Genomic DNA, 17,941 nt, shown 5'->3' with positions numbered 1-17,941 from the left:
ATGTTGGTTTTCTGAACATGAAAAAGTGCAGTAGAAGATATCCAATTCCCTCTTCACACCAGAGTTCAGTGAGTGATAATTATTCCACAGTATGATATACTGGTGTTCATAGTATTTTGTTCTGGAGCTTCCCAGGTGACTATGAGTGATAATTATTCCACAGTATGATATACTGGTGTTCCTAGTATTCTGTTCTGGAGCTTCCCAGGTGACTAAGTGGTAAATCATCATCCTACCAGTGCAGGAGATGTGTGTTCAGTCCCTGGGTCAGGAGGATGCCCCTGGAGAAGGAAATGGCAACAGTATTCTTGCCTGGGAAATTCCAAAGACAAAGGAGCCTGGAAGGCTACAGTCCCTGGGGTTGCAAAGAGTCAGAGATGACTTAGTGACTAAACAACAACAAACTATGCCATTCTTCCCTGTACTTCAAATATCAGTGTTTTAAGCTCTCTTCTCTTTTTTTTTCAAGGGAAAGGGAGTTAATTTGATCATATGATTTGCATGGGTCCACCATTTACTAGTGGGGGATATTACATATTATAAAGGCATTAGTCCATGCTCTCTTTGTCCTTAGAATAATCATTTTTTATTTAAGTGGTTCAAAAATTTATAGTATTGAACTTCAATATAGCCTTTTAAAATTTTTATTTATTTTTTAAATGAAGGATAATATAGCCTTTACCAATAAGTCCTACACTGGGAGTGCATGCTGGATTGATAGCTAAACATAATGTGGCACTGGTATTTTCATTCTGTTATTGTTTATGTGATTGGCCAACGCCATGACTGGCGTACATGATTGGCAAACGGAGCGTCAAAAATTCGGTATTTCTGGCAATATTATGAAACCATGGACACCCTGCTGTGAAAAGGAGAGTAGCTGTTTCATTGCCTGTTTTCTAATTGATGAATCTAAGAAAGTCCATTTTGACTTTGTAGTTGCTTCATTTGAGCTGGTTGAGCTGGAATTTAAGTAATTCTACTTAAGAGTAATCTTTTCATTGTAGAATTTAATTAGGAAGAGTGAATAATGAGAGGGCACTTCCCTTGGAGTGCTGTCTTACTTTGGGTCCTGGAAGAAAATAGATGGCACACTCAAAATGGATGAGTGAAGAAGGATTTATAAGTAGACCATTTATAAGGTGTGGGCAGGGAAGCCAATAAAAAAATAGTAAAGTATCCCAGGACTAGTGTTCATGGTCTGAAAAGAAAAGAGTATCACATTTGAAAAGAGTAGCTGTGGTGAGGGCATCTGATATTTGTGTCCTTTGGGATTCAGTCCAACAAGGGAAAATGCAAGCCAGGAGATGAAAACCTGGTCATACATTCTTCCTGCTTTATAATCTCCTTAAGATGGTTCAACCAAATCGGAAGCCAGAGGTTCAAGGGAGCCTGCTAACTCAACTCAGATCCCTATTAGGGTGGAGAGTCTATCTGATGGAAGAATGGAAAATATCCTGCACAGGTGCCAAGAGGTCAAGTCACATTCTTTGCTGAATTTCATGAGAGAGGAAAGATAATAAGTGAACCTGTTCAATCCAGTTCACTGGAAGCATTGAAACATTATCTTGGCTTAAATCTCTTCAGTCATTTTGAAGCTGCCTTTACTGTTTCCCATTGTGATAGGAAGACACATCCCTAGTTTGAAATGAGTATGTATCATCTATTTAATTTTATTTTACAACCATGTGTAATAATAAGTATCATGTACCAGGACCAGTTCTAAGCACTTTAAATAGGCTAATCCTTTAATTCTCATAACAGCTTTCCCATTGTTACTGTTGTTTTCCTCATTTTGCAAATGAGAAACTGAACATAGGAGGTTAAATAACTTGCCCAGCATCGCAAATTTAAGACGTGGTCTGCATCTGCACTTAGGTTGCTTGATTCTATAGCCTTTCTTTCTGTCTTTTTACCAGTTTTCTTCTGGCTTTTTTATTCTTTAAATTTTTGCTTTATACAGTATTCTGTGGACACACTTCCATATCAGTTCACATAATGTCATCTTATCCTCTGAAGGAAGCAAAGTATTCCATTGTGTGAAGGTTGACTAATTTATTAACTTGCCCATTGTGGAAGGATATTTAGGATTCTTTTTCCCTTTCAAGTTTTTGTTACTATAGACAGTGCTACTATAAATGTACTTGTATATATTATGTTTTGTTGACTCAGATGCACAGTTTTTCACATTATAACATCTGAATTCTTGCAGTTGTTATCCATTCTGGTGGCAGAAATGAACATAATCATCATTGCTTTTGTATGCACCAAATTGGTCATAGCTACCTATAGTGTTCCTACTTTAGTTATGGGTATTAGTGGCATAGTAACATTTTGGTGATTAAAACTTCTTCAGAATTTTCCAATGATTTGATACTGAAATAAAATGTTATTGTTTATGTATAAAAGCAAGTACCAGCATCAGAATGGCTTGAAAGAAAGAGAAAATAGAACAGGGGGTGCAAGTTCAATCCCTGACTGGGGACCTAAGAGCCCATGTGCTGCACAGTGTGGCTAAATGTTCAATAAAAAGAAAAATTTTTTAATTTAAGAAAAAGAAATAAAGTAGGATGCTATGTTTCACTTGTGGTGTTATGATGTTGTAAAAAGAACATGCACTTAGAATCCAGGGCTGCTCCAGGAAGGGTGCTGGACCCCAGGCAACTTACCCAGGACCTGATCAAAATAAAAGTCCTCGAGAAAAGCCAGTTATTTTAACATCCTTCCTGGGGCTTGGGATATCACTAAGGGAGATAATGCTAAGTTGGATTCAAGTAATTGTATTAAAAGTGGGTTTATTATTCTGAACACTGCTCCCTGCCAGACCTGGAAGCCCACAGGAGCTATTCCATTGCCTTATCAAAGAGTCAAGACAGGCAGATACACCTAGGTTTTTGAAGGCTGGAAATTCAAAATCAAGGTGTTAGCAAGGTTAGTTCTTTCTGGAGGATCTGAAGGAGAATCTGTTCTATGCCTTTCTCCTAGCTTCTGGTGGTTCTGACAATATGGTGCTCCTTAGCTTGTAAACATATCACTCTAATTTCTGCTTCCATCTCCGCATCAACTTCTCCTCCATGTCTTCTTCCCTTTTGTATCTCATAAGAACACATGTCATTGGAATTGAAACCCACCCGGTTGATCCAAGGTGATCTCAGGTAGAGATCGATAACTTAATTACATCTGCAAAGATTCTTTTCTGAATAAGTTCACACTCACAGGTTCTGAGTATATGTATCTTCTAGGAGTCACCATTCAACCCGTTGCAGATGGCCACCTGATCCAGGCAGGCTTCATTCATGGTCATCAAGCTCATTTTGTAGAGAGAGCCTCTATAAAAATTAAGACAGTATGGAAAAAAGCAGGACCAAATGATGCAGCAATAGGGGAGAAAAGACGGAAAGAAAGAGACAGCGAGAGATAGACCGGTCTCAGTATCTCAAGGGAACACATGGATCTAGTAGGGCCTTAAATCATTTTCACCTCTGGACTTCTCAGTTCCATGAGCTAATTTTTTTTTATTTTGTTTTTGTGTATCCTTGTGTATGTTGATTTGTTTTATCATTTGTATCTGAAAGAATTCTGAATAACAAAACTACTAACAGATGCTAATTCCTTTCCTTTTTCTGCCTTTGGTAGGAAGGGGAAAAGGGATTGCTAGAAAGGGCTTCCTGATGAGTGATTACTTCAGCTCCAGTTGGAGTAGACCCTAGCCCTTCTCATAGTGGATTATAGTTGCCTGCTTCCTCATAAGGATGCTCAGTTCTTACGAGCTACCATATAATGAGAGCTTTCTATTTTTTAGCTACTGGACCAAACCTTTGCATATATTATATTTTATCTAACCTTACAGAAAACCTGTGGTATAGACAGTATTATCCTCATTTACAGATAAGAAAAGTGAACCTCAGAAAGTTGAAATACTGTCTTACAATTAAAAAGGGATTCTGTCAGGCAACAACTATGGTGTCTTCACTGTGGTATCTCCAGGACTTATCCCAGGACTTGGCACATAGTAGGGCCGTAGCTCTTAAAGTACGTTTCCTGAATAAGCTGCATTAGCATAACCTGGGGTCTCATTAGCAATGTAAATTATCAGGCCTGATTCTGTACGTACCGAATGGAAACTTTGGGTAGAATCCAGCTCTCCAGGGGATTCAGGTTCCACTAAAATCTGAGGGTCAATGAGAGGGCATTCATTAAGTGTAGAAAAACAGTGACAATACCGAACTTCAAATTGGAAGTTTTAGTTAAGGGAGAAGGTTTATTCTAGGGCTATGGTTTCCCAAGAAATGACCTGACTTCTAGTGTTAGAGTGACAGAGAACACCTGTAGGTACCCTAAGCTTACTCTTCTTCTGTCGTCTCAGCTGACTGCTGAGTTATTTCTTTGGTGCATAGAGTCTGGGACACCTCGCAGTATACTTGTTACAACCACAAACGTGCAGAAAGCAAGGACTTCTCACCTTCCAGACAGTGGAGGGCTTCTGTCTCTTCACCTGCACTCGTGAGCTCTGTTCTGGTGTCTCTCTGCCTGTCCTTACAGCACAGGCTTGCAGAGGAAAAAATCATCTTTCACGCCATTTAGGCCATTGCTTACCTAATGGTACATATAATGTGATGAAATTGCCACCTGGTGGTTGAGATATGGGACAGTCCCCAAGGGTATAATTATGCAGGCTATTATTGAATATTTTAACTGTACCTACTCCAAAGGCATGCCTGTGGAGTTAGTTAATGTTATGACAAGCTGTAGATTGGAACTGAGATTTTTAACACTTTTAAAATGGCAGAAAAACAAATGACTAGATTCAGGGGGAGAAAAGCCCAGCCACTTGATTTTAAAGAAAAGTTTATCACAGGTGCAGATGTTCAATACACAGAATAAAACATGACTGAAGGACAAGTAGCAAAGAGCAATAAATAAAAGCCCAGAGTTAAAAAACAAATTGGTTCATTTTGAAAACAGTGTTCCATTTTATGAATGTAATATCCTATGTAGAAATAAAATTGAGAGAAAGTTAAGTATCTCTTTACACTAAACTTTGTAAAGTATATATTTGTTGGAAATTCCAGGACAATTTGAGTCTTTTAGATGCAGTCTCTACTGGGAAGTACTGAAATGCTGTGTTAGTTGGGATAGAATAGACTTTGCTGCAAAAACAAATTAACCTTGAAACATCAGTGACCTAGCAATGACAACCACAGAGGTTAATTTTGGGGACTTCCTTGGTGGTTCAGTGACTGAGACACTGTGATCCCAATTCAGGGGGCCTGAGTTTGATCCCTCGTCAGGGGACTAAATCCCACATGCCACTAAAGAACCTGCATGCCACAACTAAGACCCAGCACAACCAAAAAATAAGTAAATATTTTTTTGAAAAGGTTAATTTCTGTCTTGTTCTTCATGTCCAGTGCAGTTTGGTGCTGTTATGTTAGTCGCTCAGTCATACCCAACTGTTTGCAACCCCAAGGACTATAGCCAGACAGGCTCCTCTATCCATGAAATTCTCTAGGCAAGAATACCGGAGTGGGTTGCCATTCCCTCTTCCGTGGGTTCTGTCCGACCCCAATCTCGGGGAAAGCATTCCGTCTTTCATCATTAAATATGCTATTAGCCATAGGTTTTTAGCTGTTCAAACCTCAGGCTGAAGAGATGTTCTGACAGTTTGTAGTTTTATCATATGAACATGAGAACTCAGCATTACCAAAGTTAGGGGAGAAAACATACATTGGTTTTTTGTGTTCTGGTCTAGATGTGATACACGTCACCCCTCATGGCCTGTTTGGCCAGAACTTTTCTTATGGCCTCGCTTAACTGTGAGAAACTTGGATCTATGAGGGTAATACATGGATTTTTGGTGAGTAGCAAATATCTATGCCCAAAGTACCTATTTGTTCTAATTAATTTGATTTCCTTCTGCATCACCTCAAATCTGTATTCTGATAGCCTGTTGGGACTTTAGTTCAGAATCCTCAACTCTCCTAGTAGGCTCTTGTGGAATACTGTCTCTGTTTTCTTGGATAGCTTCAGCATGTGAGTCTTCATTCTACAACTGATACCCAGCTTTTACCAAAACATTAAGAGAAAAAATGTTCCTTCAAGTGCTTATAAGAGATTTTCTTTTCAATTATTTCTTCAAGACTAAGTAAATTCTTAGAATTGAACTAGACCATCAGAAAGTATTAGTACCATTCCTGGGCCCCTTTAGTTTAACCTTGTATAGAAATATCTTTAGTGAGTTAAATTTTTTAATATAATATATAAGCAGCAAAAAAGTTGGTGATTCATGAAGGTTTTGGTTCTTTTATCATTAAGTAATGACAGTATAAACCTTTGTACTCTTTTCCCCATTGCTTTGGCTACTAGGAAGTTCAGACCTAGATTGAATGTTTATCACGAGTCAATACAAGAACTCCTGTATATCTAAATTTACAGCTCTAAATTCTTGAATGTCCTTTGTATGGAGACCCATGGGATACCATTTTATATGGATCACTATGGAATAGATGTGGGCTTCTCTTGTGGCTCAGCTGGTAAAGAATCCACCTGCAATGCAGGAGACCTGAGTTCAATCCCTGGGTTGTAAAGAACCCCTGGAGAAAGGAAAGACTACCCACTCCAGTATTCTGGCCTGGAGAATTCCATGGACTGTATAGTCCCTGTGGTCACAAGAGTTGGACACAACTGAGCGACTTTCACTCACACACATGGAATAGATGTAGGCTTTGGAACTGGTTAGTATTTGATCTGAACGCCTGAGTCTAGAAATTCTTATCTTAGTGACTGTGGCTCAATAACGTTATCCCATTCTTTCTTAGTATGCCACTATAGAGAATTAATTGAGGTCCAGTAGAGTCTCGTGGTTAAGAGTTTGAATCCTGAAGCCAGGCTGAAGTTTGAGTCCCAGTACTAGTACTTACTGGGCTTTCCAGGTGGCGATCATGGTAAAGAACCCACCTGCAATGCAGGACATGTAAGAGCCGCAGGTTGGATCCCTGGGTTGGGAAGATCCCCTGGAGGAGGGGATGGCAACCCACTCCAGTATTCTTGCCTGGAGAATCCCATGGACAGAGGAGCCTGGCCGGCTAGAGTACGTGGGGTTGCAAAGAGTTGGACAAGACCAGAGTGACTTAGCATGCACACAAGCACTAGTACTTACTAGTCATGTGGCCTTGGGCAAATCACTAACCCTCTATACTTTGATTTCCTCATCTCTAAAAGAGGGATAGTAATAGTATCTATATCCAAATTTACTGTGAAAATTAAATTGGTTAATATATGTGAAGTCTTTAAAACAGTGACTGACACAGACTAAATACTATATTAGTTAGTGATGGCTATTATGATGATGAAATTAGACGATGTTTGTAGAGAATCTTTTACATGGTAAGTGCCTTATAATATAGAAGCAGCAAAATGTTAGCCATTGATGAAGATGTTGACTCTTTGATCATGAAATAATGGAACTGTCTCCCCTTTCCTTTGGCTACTAGGAAACTCAGAGCTGCATGCATCCTCAGTCGCTTCACTCGCGTCCGACTCTTAGCGACCCATGGGATCGCATGGGATTCTCTAGGCAAGAATACTAGAGTGGGTTTCCATTTCCTCCTCCAGGGGATCTTCCTGACCAAGTGATCGAACCTACGTCTCCTGGGGCTCCTGCATTGCAGAGAGAACCTTTACCACTGAGCCACCTGTTCATGTTTACATTGGAGAGCAATGTAAATACAATGTAAATTTAGTTTACATATATATGTAATATAAAATGCTGAAACCCTCTTTTGAAAGACAGAAGGATTAAAATAGGTCAGTTTTTGTTATTATACATTTTTTTCTCCCTTCCTCCCATGCCTCCTTCCTTCCTTTCCTTCTTTCTTTTTAAGACTGGTAGGACGGCTGCTGCGACCAGGCCTTCCCAGGTGGCGCTGGTGGTAAAGAAGCCACGGGCAGTGAAGGAGATGCTGGTTTAATTCCTGGAGAAGGAAATGGCAGCTCGTTCCAGTATTCTTGCCTGGAAAATTCCATGGGTAGAGGAGCCTGGCAGGGCTACAATCCGTGGGATTACAGAGTCAGGCACTATTGAGCACCCAGCACAGCTACTCTGTATCTCCTGCGTTGCAGGGCTAACCTGTGTAGGAGCTGGACATTCTTCTAGAAGGATGCAAGCTGCTAACTGAAATATTTTTGAAAATACTCATAATTTAAATAACTGAAGAGTTCCCTAAATTTTTAAAATGTAGTTTCTTGCCAGATTTCAGCGACTCCTCCACTAAAGCTATCACCTTCCCACCATGACATGAATCTCTGGCACTGATGGGCAAGTAGCTTGCACTGTCTGAGCTCTGCTGTCCCTGAGAAATATCTAAATATCTGTGATGAGATACCCAACTCGTGATGTAGAAAAAGGAGAAGTAGAACTTGGCCAGTGGGGTTGGGGTTATTTCAGATGACTCCTGGTTTCATTTGAACTGGTATACTTCCTTTGCTTGGTAAAGTAGCACAGTTCTAGAAAGATAAAAGACTATTAGAAAGAGTTCAGTGAATCGAAAGAAAATATAGTCATGGCCGGTTGGAAGTATTGAGTTTTTAGGAACTGTCAGAGGTCAAGTATATGATAAACTTCAATAACTGACAAGATGATGAAGGAGACTAATTGCCCAAAGGATTGTGATTGCCATGAATACCTAGGAAGAAGAGGAAATATGCAGGAGGATTGCAGGGAAAATGGCTACAAGCAATAGAAAACAAGCAAGCTCTCTGCTGAATTCCAAGTACTTATTATTTATGCAGTTATTCTTGGAATTAGTCATTTTTGTCACTCAGGGTACTTCCTATGTAGTTTTGTATTATCTTGTGACCTCTTACCTGTGGATGTCTTATTTCCACAATATAATCATAAATTACTGGATGGCAGGGACCACAGCTATCCTACTTTGTGTTTCTGTCAGAGAACAAAGCAAATGGTTCCAATCCCAGCTCTGCTATTCACTAGTGGTGCGAAGGAGGGCAAGTTCCTTGACTAAGCTTGAATTTAGCTCATGCAAAATGAGGCTAATGATATTCATTAGAATTTTAGGGAAGTTTAATGGTATATAAAATTCTTGGGTATGCTATGCAAGATGCAAATGACAACTATTAGCTTTCCCTCTTACAGTGGCTGATCTCATTGCCTGACGTATAATAAGTATAATATTGCCCTGTTGTAGTACAGATTGGTATAATATACAGTATTGTATGGTATATAAATTATAGTATAAGTATTCTATATATGTGGATTTACAGTATATAGCTAAAGTAAAAATATATAGCCTATTTGAACATTGTAAGCTTTCACAACTTGGTACCACTTTGTAAACTTTGTTTTGCTAATTATGCATGCACCCATTCTGTACGTATTAGGTATTACATGCCTATGTATATATTTAATATACACCGAGAGCCTCAGAAAATGGGATTATTTTGGAAGTTTCCAATTTTAGAGAGGTCTTGAGTAAATTCAGCAGACCTACAATCAGCCTTGGGTTCCAGGATTTGGTTGTATAAATGTACTGTGAACCTCGTTTAACTGTGACCCACAAGTCCAGGGGGGTGTTCCTGGTGGCTCAGGCAGTAAAGAATCTGCCCGCAATTTCTTGGAGGCAGACCTGTATTCAATCTCTGTGTTGAGAAGATCCCCTGGAGAAGGCAATGGCACCCCCCTCCAGTATTCTTGCCTGGAGAATCCCATGGACAAAGGAGCCTGGTGGGATATAGTCCATGGTGTCGTTAAGAGTCGAATGAATGTGAGTCAGTAATACTTTCACCTCACTTACATGTCCAAGGTGTCAAGAGAGCATCAGGACGGTTGGAAGCTGAACTGGGTCAAGTTGCACAAACAGAATATTTGGAGCCAGCTCTCTATAATGGGGAAAGTCACAGTGGATCTCAGTTGGTGTGACCTAATGGGGATCTTTCATTTTCAATTGCCATTTCTATGAAATCTCTCCTAATTGATGACAGAATCCTAATTCAAGGAGAGGGCTTCCCTAGTGGCTCAGATGGTAAAGAGTCCACCTGCAGTGTAGGAGACCTGGGTTCGATTCCTGGGTTGGGAAGATCCCCTGGAAGAGGGAAAGGCTACACACTCCAGTATTCTTGCCTGGAGGATCCCATGGACAGAGGAGCCTGGTGGACTACAGTCCATGGGGTCACAAAGAGTTGGACACAATTGATACTGGAAAAGATTGAGGGCAGGAGGAGAAGGGGACAGTGGAGGATGAGATGGTTGGATGGCATCACCGACTCTATGGACATGAGTTTGGGTAGACTCCCGGAGTTGGTGGTGGACAGGGAGGCCTGGCGTGCTGTGATTCATGGGGACGCAAACAGTCGGACACGACTGAGTGACTGAACTGAATTGAGCGACTAGTTCAATTTTTCGGTGCTCAGCTTTCTTCACAATCCTACTCTCACATCCGTACATGACCACTGGAAAAACCTTGAACAGATGGACATTTGTTGGCAAAGTAATGTCTCTGCTTTTTAATATGCCATCTATGTTGGCCATAACTCTCCTTCCAAGGAGTAAGCATCTTTTAATTTCATGGTTGCAATCACCATCTGCAGTGATTTTGGAGCCCCAAAAAATAAAGTCTGACACTCCTTCCACTGTTTCCCCATGTATTTCCCATGAAGTGAAGGGACCAGATGCCGTGATCTTAGTTTTCTGAATGTAAAACTTTAAGCCAACTTTTTCACTCTCCTCTTTCACTTTCATCAAGAGGCTTTTCAGTTCCTCTTCACTTTCTGCCATAACGGTGGTGTCATCTGCATATCTGAGGTTACTGATATTTCTCCCAGCAATCTTGATTCCAGCTTGTGCTTCTTCCAGCCCAGCGTTTCTCATGATGTACTCTGCATATAAGTTAAATAAGCAGGGTGACAAAGCAATCTATAGATTCAATGCAATCCCTATCAAGCTACCAATGGTATTCTTCACAGAACTAGAACAAATAATTTCACAATTTGTATGGAAGTACAAAAAACCTCGAATAGCCAAAGTAATCTTGAGAAAGAAGAATGGAACTGGAGGAATCAACGTGCCTGACTTCAGACTATATTACAAAGCCACGGTCATCAAGACAGTATGGTACTGGCACAAAGACAGAAATGTAGATCAATGGAACAGAATAGAAAGCCCAGAGATAAATCCACGAACCTATGGACACCTTATCTTTGACAAAGGAGGAAAGGATATACAATGGAAAAAAGACAACCTCTTTAACAAGTGGCGCTGGGAAAGCTGGTCAACCACTTGTAAAAGAATGAAACTAGAACACTTTCTAACACCATACACAAAAATAAACTCAAAATGGATTAAAGATCTAAATGTAAGACCAGAAACTATAAAACTCCTAGAGGAGAACATAGGCAAAACACTCTCTGACATAAACCACAGCAAGATCCTCTATGATCCACCTCCCAGAATATTGGAAATAAAAGCAAAAATAAACAAATGGGACCTAGTGAAACTTAAAAGCTTTTGCACAACAAAGGAAACTATAAGTAAGGTGAAAAGACAGCCGTCAGATTGGGAGAAAATAATAGCAAATGAAGAAACAGACAAAGGATTAATCTCAAAAATATACAAGCAACTCTTGAAGCTAAATTCCAGAAAAATAAATGACCCAATCAAAAAATGGGCCAAAGAACTAAACAGACATTTCTCCAAAGAAGACATACAGATGGCTAACAAACACATGGAAAGATGCTCAACATCACTCATTATCAGAGAAATGCAAATCAAAACCACAATGAGGTACCATTACACGCCAGTCAGGATGGCTGCTATCCAAAAGTCTACAAGCAATAAATGCTGGAGAGGGTGTGGAGAAAAGGGAACCCTCTTACACTGTTGGTGGGAATGCAAACTAGTACAGCCGTTATGGAAAACAGTGTGGAGATTTCTTAAAAAACTGGAAATAGAACTGCCATATGACCCAGCAATCCCACTTCTGGGCATACACACTGAGGAAACCAGATCTGAAAGAGACACGTGCACCCCAATGTTCATTGCAGCACTGTTTATAATAGCCAGGACATGGAAGCAACCTAGATGCCCATCAGCAGATGAATGGATAAGGAAGCTGTGGTACATATACACCATGGAATATTACTCAGCCATTAAAAAGAATTCATTTGAACCAGTTCTAATGAGATGGATGAAACTGGAGCCCATTATACAGAGTGAAGTAAGCCAGAAAGATAAAGAACATTACAGCATACTAACACATATATATGGAATTTAGAAAGATGGTAACGACAACCCTATATGCAAAACAGAAAAAGAGACACAGATGTACAGAACAGACTTTTGAACTCTGTGGGAGAAGGTGAGGGTGGGATGTTTCTAAAGAACAGCATGTATATTATCTATGGTGAAACAGATCACCAGCCCAGGTGGGATGCATGAGACAAGTGCTCGGGCCTGGTGCACTGGGAAGACCCAGAGGAATCGGGTGGAGAGGGAGGTGGGAGGGGGGGATCGGGATGGGGAATACATGTAAATCTATGGCTGATTCATATCAATGTATGACAAAACCCACTGAAAAAATAAATAAATAAAGGGAAAAAAATCGGAAAAAAAAAAAAAAAAGCAGGGTGACAACATACAGCCTTGACGTACTCCTTTTCCTATTTGGAACCAGTCTGTTGGCCTATGTCCAGTTCTAACTGTTGCTTCCTGACCTGCATATGGTTTCTCAAGAGGTGGTCAGGTGGCCTGGTGTTCCCATCTCTTTCAGAATTTTCCACAGTTTATTGGGATCCACACAGTCAAAGGCTTTGGCATAGTCAATAAAGCAGAAATAGATGCTTTTCCGTAACTCTCATGCTTTTTCAGTGATCCAGTGGATGTTAGCAATTTGATCTCTGGTTCCTCTGCCTTTTCTAAAACCAGCTTGAACATCTGGAAGTTCTCGGTTCATGTATTGCTGAAGCCTGGCTTGGAGAATTTTGAGCATTACTTTACTAGCATGTGAGATGAATGCAATTGTGCGGTAGTTTGAGCATTCCTTGGGATTGCCTTTCTTAGGGATTGGAATGAAAACTGACCTTTTCCAGTCCTGTGGCCACTGCTGAGTTTTCCAAATTTGCTGGCATATTGAGTGCAGCACTTTCACAGCATCATCTTTCAGGATTTGAAATAGCTCAACTGCAATTCCATCACATCCAGTAGCTTTGTTCATAGTGATGCTTTCTAAGGCCCACCTGACTTCACATTCCAGGATGTCTGGCTCTAGGTGAGTGATCACACCATCATGATTATCTGGGTCGTGAGGATCTTTTTGATACAGTTTTTCTGTGTATTCTTGCCACCTCTTAACATCTTCTGCTTCTGTTAGGTCGATACCATTTCTGTCCTTTATTGAATCCATCTTTGTATGAAATGTTCCCTTGGTATCTGTAATTTTCTTGAAGAGATCTCTAGTCTTTCCCATTTTGTTGTTTTCCTCTACTTCTTTGCATTGATCGCTGAGGAAGGCTTTCTTATCTCTCCTTGCTATTCTTTGGAACTCTGCATTCAAATGGGAATATCTTTCTTTTTCTCTGTTGTTTTTCACTTCTCTTCTTTTCACAGCTATTTGTAAGGCCTCCTCAGAGAACCATTTTGCCTTTTTGCATTTCTTTTCCATGGGGATGGTCTTGATCCCTGTCTCCTGTACAATGTCACGAACCCCCGTACATCGTTCATCAGGCAGTCTGTTTATCAGCTCTCATCCCTGAAATCTATTTCTCACTTCCACTGTATAATCATAACGGATTTGATTTAGGTCATACCTGAATGCTCTAGTGGTTTTCCCTACTCTCTTCAATTTAAGTCTGAATATGGCAATAAAGAGTTCATGATCAAGCCACCGTCAGCTCCCGGTCTTGTTTTTGCTGACTGTATAGAGCTTCTCCATCTTTGGCTGCAAAGAATATACTCAGTCTGATTTCAGTGTTGACCATCTGGTGATTTCCATGTGTAGAGTCTTCTCTTGTGTTGTTGGAAGAGGGTGTTTGCTATGTAGTGAGTTCTCTTGGCAAAACTCTATTAACCTTTGCCCTGCTTCATTCCGTACTCCAAGGCCAAATTTGCCTGTTACTCCAGTGTTTCTTGACTTCCTACTTTTGCATTCCAGTCCCCTATAATGAAAAGGATGTCTTTTTGGGGGTGTTAGTTCTGAAAGGTCTTGTAGGTCTTCATAGAACCGTTCAACTTCATCTTCTTCAGCGTTACTGGTTGGGGCATAGGCTTGGATTACCGTGATATTGAATGGTTTGCCTTGGAAATGAACAGAGATCATTCTGTCATTTTTGAGATTGCATCCAAGTACTGCATTTCAGACTCTTTTGTTGACCATGATGGCTACTCCATTTCTTCTAAGGGATTCCTGCCCACAGTAGTAGATATAATGGTCATCTGAGTTGAATTCACCCATTCTAGTCCATTTTAGTTCGCTGATTCCTAGAATGTTGACATTCACTGTTGCCATCTCCTGTTTGACCACTTCCAATTTGCCTTGATTCATAGACCTAACATTCCAGGTTCCTATGCAATATTGCTCTTTACAACATTGGACCTTCTACCACCAGTCCCATCCACAACTGGGTATTGTTTTTGCCTTGGCTCCATCCCTTCATTCTTCCTGGAGTTATTTCTCCACTGATCTCCAGTAGCATATTGGGCACCTACTGACCTGGGGAGTTCCTCTTTCAGTATCCTATTATTTTGCCTTCTCATACTGTTCATGGGGTTCTCAAGGCAATACTGAAGTGGTTTGCCATTCCCTTCTCCAGGGGACCACATTCTGTCAGACCTCTCCACCATGACCCAACCGTCTTGGGTGACCCCACACGGCATGGCTTAGTTTCATTGAGTTAGACAAGGCTGTGGTCCGTGTGATCAGATTGGTTGCGCTTCTGTGATTATGGTTTTAGTGTGTCTGCCCTCTGATGCCCTCTCGCAACACCTACCGTCTTACTTGGGTTTCCCTTACCTTGGACGTGGGGTATCTCGTCACGGCTGCTCCAGCAAAGCGCAGCCGCTGCTCCTTTCCTTGGACGAGCGGTATCTTCTCACAGCCGCCCCTCCTGACCTTGAAGGTGGAGTAGCTCCTCTCGGCCCTCCTGTGCCCACGCAGCCGCCGCTCCTTGGAGGTGGGGTAGCTCCTCTTGGCCGCCGCCCCTGGCCTCGGGCCTGGGGAAGCTCCTCAGGCCACAGTTGTGCGCGGTCCTTTGCAGCCGGCACGCTTCTGCGATGAACCACGCGGAAGCGCGCCAGCTGTGACGGGCTGAGCAGCTAAGTACAGCGCAATTCGAGGAGAGAGAACAGTCACCTTTAAGCCCTCTGCAGACCCCGGCACCATTTTCTCTCCAGGCGCTCCTGGTTCTTGTGAGCGGAGTGAGACAGCCGGTAGAGGGGAAGTAGGCGGCTGGTCTGCGTGCAGCAGGGACAGGCAGATCAGTCAGGCTCAGGGCGGCATCTTACTCAACGGCCAGCGCCTCCCTGCGTTGGGCTGCCAGTGGCATCTCCTTTTAGGGACACTATTGATTGTTCCTCTCCCCTTCTTTTCTGGGAGAGTTTCCGGCCACAGGGCGGTGTCCGGAGAGGAGCAACGGGAAAGGTGGTTTGTGAGCAGCGCATAGGATTTCCAGCCCAGCTGTAATTTGCAAAGCAGCGGACACAGTGCCACTCAATGCAGATTTTTTAGAATGGTGGTGAGTTGGGATATATGGGAAAGGAGTGGAGAGCCAGGGATGCCCATGTAGGGTAGGGAGAGTGAGTCAGTGAGTGGATAAGAACTGGATTCAGTTCAGACATGAAGATGGTCGGGCTGGGGAGGAGGTCATTCTGAGTGCATTAGCTTTGCCTGGAAGAAATGGGAGAGAGTTGCTGGTTAAAATAATCTCTCTGGAGAAATGTAAAATCTGGAAATCAGGCACGGGCTAAGAGTATAATGGGCCTATTAGTAAACTCTGCTTCAAAATTAATTATCTCTGTGTAGACATTGGTGAGCAAGCAGAGATACCCTTAGAAACAGAAGTCTATCATGGAATAAAATTATTTGGAACATAGGATTGGGGGTGGGAAATGCAGAATTTAATTATTCTTGATTCAGAGTTTGCTATAAGGATGAATAATTGAACACAATAAAAAAAAAACAAAATTTTTTTTCGCTCCGAGCTAGAGAAATAATGCTGGGGGCGAGACACAGTGGGGGGTAGATTCAAACCAATTTGAGATTATAAATGAGAAGATAATATAATTTTGTATATTGAATGGTTATGAAAATCAGAAATATTATTTAGTGCTTGACTGCTGTTAGGCAATTCAGAGGCAGAAATATAAAATGAGGCAAACTTAAACTCCAAAGGCCATAAAGCAGCAAGCTGTGAGGGAAATAAAAAAAGGATTTTCACGTCTCAGACAGACATAGGTTCAAGTTTTAGGTCAACCACTTGTCATGTTACTTTAGCTGAATTCTACGTTTTTCTGAAACTCATTGTTTTATAGGTAATGTGGGGATAATATGTGTGCTGGTATGCTTCCTCCATACCTCCCAGGCATTTGTTAGTTTTCTACCTTTTTCTGGCGTGTTCTGTGCCGCAGACACGCACCTCTGTGTTTGCTCCCCCTCTGGGCTCCCCTGTCAGGGAGTTCGGGTTGGGACTGGCCAGCGGGAGCTACTAGCAGTTAAAAGCTGCGTCCAGGTGTTTCTCACGCTCTCCCTGCCTTTGCACCAGGCCTCTGGGAGCAGTTTTGTGTTTTATCTCGTCATGACCAGTCCTCTTACCAAGTGGACCCTCCTCATGGTTCCTAGTCTCCCTGGGCCCCAGGAATGTTTTTTCTCTGTGCCTGTCGACCTGGAGAAACCAGGTGAAAGTCTCCCCTTGCTGCTAATCCCTCAGTGCCTCACATTCATTCTTTGTTCTCTTAATCGTGCCCACCCCCACTGACTGGAACCATCTGTGGTGAATCCTGTGTTCTGATGCATTCCTCACTGATACATAATGGTTGTTGAAGTTCAAAGAAAATGTTGAAGTATCCTCCCAACAAATACAGAAATGGGTATGTATTCACTTCTTGACATGTCCTCCAAAGATGGTGTGGTAGGTTGAATAATGGTTCCCAAATATGTCCAGGTCCTAATACCAGGAACCTGTGTATCTTACCTTATATGACAAAAGAGATTGACAGATGTTATTGAATTAAAGATCTTCAGATGAAGAGATTAATGTTAGACCATCTGGTTAGGATCTAAATGCCATCACAAGTGTCCTTATAAGAGAGAGGCAGAGAGAAATTTGACCCAGGAAAATAAGACAAGGTGACCACTGAATCAGGATGCTCACTGCTAGCTTTGAAAATGGAGGAAGGGACCAAGAATCAACCATGCCTAGAATGCAGCCCTAGGAGCTGGAAAGGGTGAGGAAATGGTCTTCCCTCCAGCCTCTGGCGAGAGCATGACTCTGACAACACCTTGGAGTTGGCCCAATGAAACTGATTTTTGGACTTCTGATCTCTAGAGCTGTAGAATAAATCTGTGTCTGTTTAATCCACTGAGTTTGTGGTAAATTGTTACTGCAGCCATAGAAAACCCTCAGTGATATCCCAAGGTACAGGACCTAGCTTGTAGATTGCGGTATCAGAATGCAATCTTCAGCCACCGTATCATTTTTCACGATGCATTCATGTGAACCAAGATATGAGACTGATGCGTAAAATCACAGTGACAACTCGTTCCTTTCCCACGAGAGATCTCACTTTCCTGTTGACTGAAAGACTTGTCAAACTGACCAGTCTATTTTCTCACTGTAAACAGTCAGGCTTGGGAAATCAGTCTGCAATCAGGATGCTAGGATAGTGATTTATAATTGAAAAAAAAAATTGCCACCTAGATGGGAAACTTCAACATTT

General features: G+C 41.6%; 1 pseudogene; it reads left to right on the top strand.

The window, feature by feature from the left end:
* The first annotated feature begins 795 nt into the window (after nucleotides 1–795).
* The window catches only part of LOC122705063, a 41,295-nt pseudogene continuing 24,149 nt past the window's right edge, over nucleotides 796–17,941 (top strand).

This window comes from Cervus elaphus, chromosome 12, assembly GCF_910594005.1.
Source record: "Cervus elaphus chromosome 12, mCerEla1.1, whole genome shotgun sequence".
Lineage (NCBI taxonomy): Eukaryota > Metazoa > Chordata > Mammalia > Artiodactyla > Cervidae > Cervus > Cervus elaphus.
The sequence above is the reverse complement of the archived record's forward strand: the minus strand, read 5'-3'. Positions and strand labels throughout refer to the sequence as shown.